The following is a 12,389-nucleotide window of genomic DNA, read 5'->3' as shown; positions in this document are numbered from 1 at the left end:
ATTGGGAGAATGTCATATGGTCAGATGAAACCAAAATAGAACTTTTTGGTAAAAACTCAACTCGTCGTGTTTGGAGGACAAAGAATGCTGAGTTGCATCCAAAGAACACCATACCTACGGTGAAGCATGGGGGTGGAAACATCATGCTTTGGGGCTGTTTTTCTGCAAAGGGACCAGGACGACTGATCCGTGTAAAGGAAAGAATGAATGGGGCCGTGTATCGTGAGATTTTGAGTGGAAACCTCCTTCCATCAGCAAGGGCATTGAAGATGAAACGTGGCTGGGTCTTTCAGCATGACAATGATCCCAAACACACCGCCCGGGCAATGAAGGAGTGGCTTCGTAAGAAGCATCTCAAGGTCCTGAAGTGGCCTAGCCAGTCTCCAGATCTCAACCCCATAGAAAATCTTTGGAGGGAGTTGAAAGTCAGTGTTGCCCAGCAACAGCCCCAAAACATCACTGCTCTAGAGGAGATCTGCATGGAGGAATGGGCCAAAATACCAGCAACAGTGTGTGAAAACCTTGTGAAGACTTACAGAAAACATTTGACCTCTGTCATTGCCAACAAAGGGTATATAACAAAGTATTGAGATAAACTTTTGTTATTGACCAAATACTTATTTTCCACCATAATTTGCAAATAAATTAATTAAAAATCCTACAATGTGATTTTCTGGATTTTTTTCCCTTCTCATTTTGTCTGTCATAGTTGAAGTGTACCTATGATGAAAATTACATATTTTTAAGTGGGAGAACTTGCACAATTGGTGGCTGACTAAATATTTTTTTGCCCCACTGTATATCTTTATGCCATATTTACAAGAGAAACCCAACAGACAGGTACATGAGATGTACAGTCCCTCTAAAGCACTGCTACACCACATAGCCATCCTGCTGTGAGGGGAGGGAGTAGATAGAAACACTAAAGCTATTTTCCTCCCATCCCATTATATTCTTACACTATTGTCTCCTCACTCCAATAGGATTCTATATTATATTATTGCTCTGACATACAGGTATATTGAAAATTATAGACAGGATGGGAAAATCACTGACCTTTGAAGAGCTTTAGAATGCAGCGGGGGTGGGGTGGGGGTTGGGGGGGGGGTTGTCATCCCAGGTTAAGTTCCAAAGGGCATCCTATTCCCTATATAGTGCATTACTTTGTCCAGAGCTCCATGGGCCCTGGTCAGCAGTAGTGCATTACATACTGTAGGGAATGTGATGCCATTTGGGATGCAGACCCAGACTCTTCCTCATACATGTCTTACAAGAGAGGACAAAGGTAAATGTTCCAGCATTAACAATAGGAGCGAATGGGATCTTACATGTACCTCCGAATATGTGATTTTACCCAATTTCAAGCATGAATGCCTCAATAAGGTTCATGCATTCCTTTTTAAATATTCTCCGAAAACATTTATCTAATTCGTTTCATGGCTCCTTGCTTCCACATCCTCTCTGGAACATTCACCGATTAATGGACAAGCATTTGGACATGGTTAGTATTGCTGGCTAGAGCAACTATGGTAGGTAAACATAGTGAGTATTGCATGCAGCACCATGCAATATGCAATATTAAACAAATAGTATAGACCAGCTATTGTTTCGATGTATTTTTTACACTGCTCATGCTGATAATTGGAAAAGAAAATAGCCAATTAACCTTTCTTGTCTTATTGTTTAATATATATTTTTCTTCCCATACAACAGTTTTGTTTTAGATGTGTTAGCATGCCTTTATTTTTCCTTTGCTATGCCAATTCCAATTAGAATTATCACACTTCAAAGGGATCCTCGTTTTAAGACATCCCAAGCTAGTGAGAAGAGAATTGCAGCCTACTCTGAAATGGTTGCTGTCTTATCGCCATAGACAGACTTCTCTCTTTCAGCATGCTGATTTCAATGTCTGGTTACCAACACTTTCAATAATTCCATAAGCCTTTTCCACAAATAATAAGTATGCTTACACATCATATGAACAATCACCCATAAATTAAAACATCATTTGTACCTCATTGATTAATATGTCTAAATTTGAGGGAACTGCTTGGTCAATTATTCAACAACAGAACTACTTCATCAGGCCTGCATCATGTTCTTTGAGCTGTGCTACCTCAACGCATAAAGAGACACTAATTGAGAACAACCCAGTGCTTTCCGTGGGGGAGGATTTGAGAAGTTGGGGCGTTTAAATGCCTGGTGTGTGTCATGATGTCTAAGGAAATATTGTAAAGGTCGTAGTTTTTTTTCTTTGCCCTAACTGTCTTGCTTCAGTCTACAAAGTCAATGCACATTGAGGTCAAGCGGATATTGAGTGAAATCAGTGGAAATGCTATTTTATTTCACTAGCTCCCAAGGACTTCACAAAATAAATGTTTAACGTAATCCATATATTCAACATCTATGTCTAACTATTTTTCCAGTGGACTGCTAAATCTTCTATACACTGAAGCTGGTCTTACTGGATCTGTGAAAGATGTTCTCTTTCTCTGAGGCTGGTCTGACATTTGTCCAAATAGCTTAATTGGAACAAAGCTCCATGCCAGTCCCAATGTCCTCCTCTCCTCTATGAAAGCCCTTTGCAATGCACCACTGACTGAATGCTGGGCTGAGGCGAAGAATAGCTCATTGTGTGATCTCTCTGGGTGGACTGGCTCATGTAATGAGAAATATGAATGCAGACTGACTTGAGGAGGTGTGATTGCTTTTAAATGCTGATGATCAGACTGGAAGTGGGAGGTGTGACTTATTAAACCACATCCAGCCTTTGAATCTGCTTTATAGAGAAGTACAACAGCATGTTCTCTGTTATGGTGTAGGAGAGGATGTCCTTGCTCACATTCACAGTAACAAACTACTGTGAGGTGTATTTGTTAGATTTCATAGATCATAAGAACCACTTCAGTATGATATGCTTTTTAAGTTAATTTAGCCAGTTTGAAGTTGGGGAAGCAACGGAATACAAAAGACATGTATGTTGTTCAGTAGACAGTTATTCTAGACAAACTAGTCAAAGGTCAGTTATCTAGAATACAAAAACCTGCGGCTTTCAGCAAAAAGTATTGAATATCATGCAACACAGAATGTGTTTTCAGACAATAAAGCCAACTGTATTTTCACCCGTGGTCACCAAGAGAACAAAAATATGGATTTCCCCTCTCCAGCTCTGAATACCCACGGTAAACACTTTTCAAGTTTTTAAGCAAGCATTGGCATCCCTCCACAACTACCATCTATTCAAATATTATGCCAACCAACATTTGTTTGTATCTCAATGTTAAAGCTTCAGCCTCAGAAGCTCTCTTTTGTGATGAGTGCACATCCATTTTCACCATCCTCAGCAGAACAATCACCACACCACTGACCGAGCAAGTGAAACAAACAGGGTTGATAGATAATGGCCAGGCTCTCAAAACACAGATACTGGTGAAGCTGTGATGCTGAGAAGTAGTCTTCCTTTCCTTTAAACTATAGAGCAGGATGGAGAGGAGTTGGCAGCAGACATAGCTATGTGAGAGCGGTCCTCCATCTGCCTGCACAGATGGGGAGAACTAGCGACTGAAAGACCACCAACACAAGCAAACCTCATCTATCCTCTTAGATGAGGTTTGCTTTTTTGATCCGTGTCTCAACTAGCAAGAGAAAGGAAAAGGTTGTCAACAAAGCACAGAATATCAATGTGTCCGACCACTGTCTAACTGGAATTAAAATTATCTAACTGGCCAACAGCTGCAGGGGGGCTGGAAAGCCAGAAAGTCAGGCAGGCATAAAGGCAAGATGATGGGAGTGAGGCAGCCAAGAGAAAAGTGTAATTGTTGGGCTCTCAATGATGTTTGTTTAATTACTGGTTAAATTTAATCAGCGCCACAGCTGTAATTACTACCACTGCCCAGGACCCATCAGGAAGTCCTTTGTATCAAGCCATTCTGATGCCGCTGAAGCCCAAAATTATTAATACAACAGCTTTTAATTGTTCCAGTAGTCTACTGTAGACACAGTATAAACTGTAGAAACAACACTGTAGACACAGTATAAACTGTAGAAACAACACTGTAGACACAGTAGAAACTGTAGAAACAACACTGTAGACACAGTAGAAACCGTAGAAACAACAGTGTAGACACAGTAGAAACTGTAGAAACAACACTGTAGACACAGTAGAAACTGTAGAAACAACACTGTAGACACAGTAGAAACCGTAGAAACAACACTGTAGACACAGTAGAAACCGTAGAAACAACACTGTAGACACAGTAGAAACCGTAGAAACAACACTGTAGACACAGTAGAAACCGTAGAAACAACACTGTAGACACAGTAGAAACCGTAGAAACAACACTGTAGACACAGTAGAAACCGTAGAAACAACACTGTAGACACAGTAGAAACTGTATAAACAACACTGTAGACACAGTAGAAACCGTAAAAACAACGGTGTAGACAGTAGAAACTGTAGAAACAACACTGTAGACACAGTAGAAACTGTAGAAACAACACTGTAGACACAGTAGAAACCATAGAAACAACACTGTAGACACAGTAGAAACCATAGAAACAACACTGTAGACACAGTAGAAACCGTAGAAACAACACTGTAGACACAGTAGGAACCGTATAAACAACAGTGTAGACAGTAGAAACTGTAGAAACAACACTGTAGACACAGTAGAAACTGTAGAAACAACACTGTAGACACAGTAGAAACCATAGAAACAACACTGTAGACACAGTAGAAACCATAGAAACAACACTGTAGACACAGTAGAAACCGTAGAAACAACACTGTAGACACAGTAGAAACCGTAAAAACAACAGTGTAGACAGTAGAAACTGTAGAATCAACACTGTAGACACAGTAGAAACTGTAGAAACAACACTGTAGACACAGTAGAAACTGTAGAAACAACACTGTAGACACAGTAGAAACACCTGTGTAGACACAGTAGAAACAACAGTGTAGACACAGTAGAAACAACACTGTAGACACAGAAGAAACACCACTGTAGACATAGAAGAAACAACACTGTAGACACAGAAGAAACAACACTGTAGACACAGAAGAAACAACACTGTAGACAGTAGAAACATGAATACTGCCCACAGGACAGTGATAACTCTATTCCCCATCGGCTTGTCATTGTCCATTCTGATGCAGGCACAGTGAACCACATGGACATTTGTTGTACACAGTGTCCTTTGGCAATAAGGATTTGACATCGACAATGAAAGCCCCCTGACAGGATTCACTAGTGTAAGCAAACTAAGCATATAGCACACAGAGGCGGTTTCAAAGGGTAAATGACAGGCACTAGCTGAAATAAAACACATTTCCAAAATAAGTATGTAAAATACTGCAGACAACAAAGACAGTGTACCCTGGTGTATTCTGCTAATTGCTTATTCCTCTACATCTGATTCATTAGGATACATCTATTTTAGCTTTTTGGGGCTAAAAATAGAAACAACTCAAATTATGCAAGCATATTTAAGTGCCCTGCATACTTTTGTACCATGGCGAGTGCGATAAATGGAACAATTGTTGTTTGTTTGTGTGTATGTGTGTGCGTGCGTACATGCGTGCATGTGTGACTGTGTGTGTCAATGTGCTTAGAATGGGAAATGTGTGACCTATAAGAACATATTAGGTTAATGACACCCTCCTCTCTAATTGCTGGAACAAATAGTTACTTTAGTCCTTAATCACATATCAATTAACTTGGGAGGGTCAGTGGCAGTGCAATCCTGATTGGTTTCCACATTATATAGGCCTAAAGCACATATAGATTTAGATAAGCAATGAAGTGATACAGCTGTGCTTCCATGCTGGGTATCTGTCTACACGCTATTAGGAAGCAACATCTGATACTGCAATACAGATAAGAAGAGAAAGAGAATCTAAACACCCCAAACATATTTACCCTTCAGCTAAGGTATCTTTTGGGTAGATATCTTTGCATCTAAGAACATCCTGCATTGCATGCTGGGGAGTGCCGAGACTGAACTTTAAGCTTGCCTCCTCCTTGGAGATGCTGTATGGACCAGAGGTCTACAGCAAACATCCTGTTTCTGTTGCTCTGTTGCTCTTCACACTTGGTATTTAAAAACAGATTTGATTCAGAGAAGAAGTATAGCTAAGAGTTGTAAATGTTTGCAGGTGATCTCCCAGAACAGACCAGGGATCAAGAAGGAAGAAAGTATAACACCAGCATAATGGACGCTGTGGATAATGGAAGAAATCCAGTTTCAGTTTCAATCTCCCATCCCACTAATGAGAAGTCATTAGCATGGCCCTCCTCGTTCCCTTACGTTTGGAGGAGGAAAGGTGGATAAAAATGAAATTGCTTAGATAAATGCTTGTAAAGGAGATACTGTATCTTCTCCTCAAAATAATTTATTTGAAGCATCATATTGTAGGCTACACAGAAATGATGCCAAACTGGGGCTGATGACCTAATCCCATGAATGGTGTGAAGATCAAAATTTAAAAAATCAACAAATATAAAGAGTATAGGTCTAAATATGATACTTTCTATCGTCTGATCTTAGAAGTTTTCTAACAAAATAGCAAAAAGAAGAAAAACGGATGTGGGCCTATCTTTCAAATAGTTTTTAGCTGAAAATGGATGGTCTTCATCATCATCCCTCCTAACCTTTTATTGCTGTTCCATTCCAGTGTTCTCTGGGCTTTCTATCTACACAAGCAGTAATACACTGTGAATCTGAGGAGCATTAAAGCTAATCAAAAGCTTCTGTCCAGCTACTGTAAATCATATTTGATTTATGATGTTTTTTTCTCCCCATTTCCTCCGGGTTTATGGCATAATCAATCGCCCGGTTAGCTCAGGCATGATCAAACAGAGCTGATAAGACAAATGTTCTTTGTCAGTGAGTAGTATATAAGTGGACTTTCTTAGCCCTCCATCGATTGCAGATTTTCTCTGCTCAGCACTGCTATTCAAAGCAAACTGTGGGCAGTCAGAATCTATCTTGCCCGATCAGACTTCCGACCACCAAACTGCTGACTTGTTGCTCACCCACTGTCACTTAACATTTATCTGAGTCTGGTATTGTTTCTGTGCTCAATAAGCATGCAGACTTTTCGAATAGAGGACACACACACACACACCCAGAACGTTCCTACAGTATGCAACCAGCCAAACAGAAACAGCGTTGGTAAGATCTGCATAATTCATATATTCATCATAAACGCATTAATGAAGACGGTCATGGTCTAAATTCAACACTAGTGCGTTGTTGCGCCGGAGGACGGTCTCCAGAGCTTTTCTCCACAGGCCAGAAGCCTGGCTACCGCTACAAGCCAATGCACTTTAACTCCCCCCACTGGCGAGGAGAGAAAGCCATGCTACCACAGCTGCATGATAATAAGTGACATTGTACATTTCAAAAGGGCTCTAACTCTATATCTCGCCAGGGAAACAGAGGGCTGTGTAGGTAGGAAGATTTGCATCAGCCTGAGTCTGTGTGTTTCTGTTTCTGTGTTTTCTGTTTTCTCTACTCGGATATTGTGAAATGGAAATGCTTGTGTGGCTTTCTCAGCGAGGGGTTGAGACGAATCAGTGCAGGGTCTATAGACCATTTATCAAACAGATTGAGAATATGACAGAATGGACCATGATGACCACAACGGAATGACTAAGACTGTGTGTGGAAGGTGTATATCCCAGGGCATCCACATAGCGTCTCTATGCTGTATCATCATTGTGCATTGCATGCATCCACTGTCATTAACTAATGACCTTTGATTTTAAGTTTTAGAATATTGTTATTTTTTTTAAAGTCTTAATATGGGATTTCATGATAGATGGAACCAGAGACTCAGTCCTCAGTTGCTCTGTTGTTCAAAAAGCTGTTAATCACAATGTCAGTCTATTTGTTACAGGAGCCTAATACAAACACAATGATACAGATGTTGGTGGATCTGGCTATTGGTATGTTTTGGCAGCTCTGTTTGTTTGAATATATTATCTGATTGATGATGCAAATGATTGAAATATCTCCATTTGAATGCTGAATAATGAGGAGTAATGGGGGAAACTTCCCTAACACGATCACTGCTGGGCGCAACAGAGAACTAAATCCCCAGGATTGAAATATTATGTACATTTTTAATTACCACATAGACTAACATAATCGTGTTGTTTGGCTACCCATTGGCACTCCGGTAAATATTAATTATTCACATAGAGTACAAAAAGAAACGGTCCTGAGCTCTAGAGTAGTATAATAAGCTGACGGGGAAAAGAGAAAGAGCATGATGTGAATATTTGTTACCGAACCTAATGAATGAGTCTATTTCTAAGTATGATTCACGAAAGAAAGAAAAGTCCACAAGGAATTGGTGACTATGTTTTTCTATCAATTCTCTTAACATATGGCACAGACATATTATGCCTTGTGATTTTCCAGCCATTTTACACATATTCACATTCATTGAACACTGTATGGTTAGCAAGCTAGATGTAACCGTGGGTGAAATAGAGAGAATGGTATGTACATTTTGAGACTTTGGAAAACCTTTGAAAGCATGGCTCAGGCTAATGACGCAGGGCCACAGGGGAGAAGGGAATTGAGAGGCTGTAAGGTATGATGAATCCGAAGACTGATTACTTTCTACCTACAGACTAACAGCCAGTCTACATCCAATTCGTACACAGCACGAAGGTAGTGCCTAAAATAACCAAATTATATCTCTCAACAGAGAAAGATTACTCTATACCTGCAGACTCTCTCGGCACCACACAGAGGTGGTGCCTAAAATGTACCAAATTATATCTCACAGTCACAACAGTGAAAGCACCAACAGAGGTATTTTGCATTGGTGTGAGATTTCTGTACACTGTAAATCATCTGATAGGGTAGGTCCTACGACACCCCCTCACCAGATTATAATATCAATACAATATCTAACATCAAACCCCCAACTCTCTGCCTCTTGGAGAATATGCTCAACTGACTTTGACAAATTAGACACCTGAAATCTATGATAATAACCTTCGATGGGTGATGCTGTCGAGTGGAACAGCAGATATATAGCCGTGTATATATTTTTTAAAGTACAGCATGAGATAAACATATTGTTTCTGGAGATCGAGATACACCATGACATCCTTATCTGACTATCACAGCATTACAAAATAATTGGATGTGTACACAGTATATATATATATTTTTAAATTAAACAGCAATAAAACTTGGCTAAGATTTGAATGGGGGAAATAAACAAAAGTACAATGATATCAGTGATTTAGGTTCAGACAACAATGTGATCCAGACTCAGTGACTAGGTGGTTAACAGATCTGGTGTTAAACAGAATTTAAAAGACAGGAGTGTTTGACATGAGGCACTAAAACTTTTCACACATGTAAACAGCAGGTGAAACATTGAGTTCCTTTGATATTTTCTGAAGAAAAATCATGTAAATATTTGCCATATAGCATCTTATTTTGAGCCAGTTTGCTAGAGCAGGAAAATAGTCCTGCAGCAACAGGATATGTGAATTATTATGTGGATGATAAATTAATGAATATTTTTGGTAGGGGTTGATACATTTTTTGTGAGGGAAAATCAAGTCTGAAACAAAAAGTGGAAATGACAAACTTGAGAAGCCTTTTTAAACCTAAAAATACACTACACGTTTTTCTGCAACGGGTGGATCAAATTAAGATCCTACATCTGTAAATGACAATCCCTGCTTTTCTTGCTAAGTGATCCATTCAGAAGCCTCAGAATCCAGCGTCATTTGGAATAAGTGTGACATGTGTGACACTTTAATAAAGGGAATACTAAAAAGGAAATACTTGTAATAATTAGAGACACGTAGTGATATTATGCTCATGGTGTTCCCCCAAAACAGGTTAGAAACACAAATGAAACATAAAACTTTGGTTGGCATTAACTTAGTTATGAGTATGTCTCATATTGTATCCACGGCACACAGATAAAAGCTATACATCTAGAGTATTCAATAGATGTTACACATAAGTGATCAATTGAACATTGTTAGATAAGGTTTTGTAATAATAGAGAATAGAATAGAATAGAAAATATGTCCATATAGTATAGTATAGGTTAATTAACTAGGTACAGAGCAGCAAACTAGGTTTTTAAAAAAAGGTTTAATGAACAATACAGATTTTTTGTGATGTGCAGATTCTTTTGGATTTCGGGAAAAACAAATGTTTTATTGTTTGAATAATAGCCTGTGAAATTTAATCAATATCATTGAATTTAAGATGTGAAATTGCTCTAGTGCTTGATCTAAGTCTAAAAACAGAGTGTTTTAGTTTCCTGATTTTGTCCACTGTTTAGTCCCTGCTTGGGGGTCATTAGCCTTATATTGTTGTGGCCCATCTGCTCTCATCGTTATGTTTTTATTGATATAAAGCCCCCTATTATTTTGTTACCTTGCCACCCTCAACCAAAACCCTGCCAGGAAAGGAGCTACACCTGCCATACATTTCACCATAATTTAAACATGCAGTGTAACTTACCCAGTTGGAGAAATCAGCCAGATGAACAATTTAAATTTGCCTCGGGTTTATCTCTATCTTCCCTCTGGTGCAGGTCCCTTTCGCTCACTCTACACTGATCTCCAAGAGGTTTCTTTCTCACTCTCCCAGTGTCTTTTGGCGACTATATCGATCTCTCAGCCAAGTATCAATCTGTCAGCCCCGTTGTTACTACGGCTGCTCAGTTGTGAGCTCTCCTTTCTCTCTGCCTCTCACGGCTGCAGTGGGAAAGCTGGGCAATGTCTACTTCTCGCTCTTGCTCTCTTTCTCTGCCTCTGTCTCTCTCTCGCCTTGCTTTCTCTCATTGTGCTGTATTGATCTCTCTGTGCTGCTCCTCTACTAGTGCAGCCCCTAGTGGGCGTTCCAGACACTGCTTGTGGCCATCTCACTATGATTCTCCCAGCTCAGCACACATTGACAAGGGGAGGGGAGGCAGGAAGGTGCCTGTGCAAACGCATGATACATCTGAAGAACTAAGTGCAACCTGGGCTGTCAGCAGGCAGCAGGACCCCTGCCTTGAAGAAAATATTCTGTAACAGAGATGTGAATTCATGTTTCAGCAGGCAATCATAACCAAATAACTAGACACAGAGGTGAACAAACACTCATTGATGCTTCTACCTGACTGACAAGAAATTGATTAAAACCCCATGAGGGATATATCAGTGGAATGATGATGGTTGTGAACTTTTTAAAGGTTGTGGTTGAAGTGTCACGAAGTTGAAGCTTACCCTTTCACCACTAAGGTCTTACCACTTAGTTGGACAATTCTGATACTTTATGAATATCATAACAAGGTCTAACAGGAAAATTCTATTTACCATCTACAATAATCCATAATCCAGTTGGTGGCATCAGACATAGCCACACTTTCTTGAAGAGGTAGAGCCTTGGTCTAATGCTGCATTCATAACATCTCGTAAAACAGCATTTTTTAAATTGAATCTTTATTTAATTAGGCAAGTCTGTTAAGAACAAATTCTTATTTACAATGACGGCCTACCCCGGCCAAACCCTAACCTGGACGACACTGGGCCAGTTGTGCACCGCCCTATGGTACTCCCAAAGCACAGCCAGTTGTGATACAGCCTGTAATTGAACCAGGGTCTGTAGTGATGCCTCAAACATAAATATCACTGTCATGTCTACCTCTGATAAGCCTCCCAGTAAAGCAATAAAAACAATAAATAATCCCAGAAAATAGCCCACATTAACATATGTAGCCTAAGAAACAAGGTTCATGAAATCGATAACTTTCATATACTGAGTATCTCTGAAACTCACTTAGATAATACCTTTGATGATACAGTGGTAGCAATACATGGTTTCATCATCTTCAGAAGAGACAGGAATGCCAATGGTGGAGGTGGTGCCATTTATGTTCAGGGTCATATTCCTGTGAAGCTTAGAGAGGATCTCCTGTCAACTGCTGTTGAAGTAATACAGGTTCACCTGCCTCACCTAAAGCCCAATCTTGTGGGAAGCTGCTATAGACCACCGAGTGCTAACAGTAAGTGTAAGGATAATGTGTGAAATGCTTGTTAAGGTATGTGATATCAACAGCGATGTATATTTTCTGGGTGACCTAAATATTGGCTGGCATTCATCAAGCTGCCCACTAAAGAAAAAGCTTAAAACTGTAACCAGTGACCACAACTTGGTTCAGGTTATTAGTCAAGAATGAAATCATTCACATGTATTTATCACATCTTTACCAATGCTGCAAAAATCTGCTTTAAAGCAGTATCCAAATCCATGTAGAAATCATAATATAGTAGCCATATCTAGGAAAACCAAAGTTTCAAAGGCTGGACCTAATATAGTGCATAAGAGGTGATACAAAAAGTTTTGTGATT

At 39.7% G+C, this 12,389-nt stretch overlaps 1 protein-coding gene across 2 annotated transcripts in view; it reads right to left on the bottom strand.

Annotated features, from left to right (window-relative positions):
• Window positions 1–10,781, bottom strand: part of LOC112260458 (tenascin-R) — a 126,737-nt gene extending 115,956 nt beyond the window's left edge. For both annotated transcript variants that reach the window (XM_024435592.2, XM_024435593.2), the window contains exon 1: window positions 10,516–10,781. The gene's annotated coding sequence lies outside the window, so the exon portion shown is untranslated. The remainder of the gene's footprint in view (window positions 1–10,515) is intronic.
• Window positions 10,782–12,389: the final 1,608 nt, after the last annotated feature.

Source organism: Oncorhynchus tshawytscha, linkage group LG10 (assembly GCF_018296145.1).
Source record: "Oncorhynchus tshawytscha isolate Ot180627B linkage group LG10, Otsh_v2.0, whole genome shotgun sequence".
Taxonomy (NCBI): domain Eukaryota; kingdom Metazoa; phylum Chordata; class Actinopteri; order Salmoniformes; family Salmonidae; genus Oncorhynchus; species Oncorhynchus tshawytscha.
The sequence above is the reverse complement of the archived record's forward strand: the minus strand, read 5'-3'. Positions and strand labels throughout refer to the sequence as shown.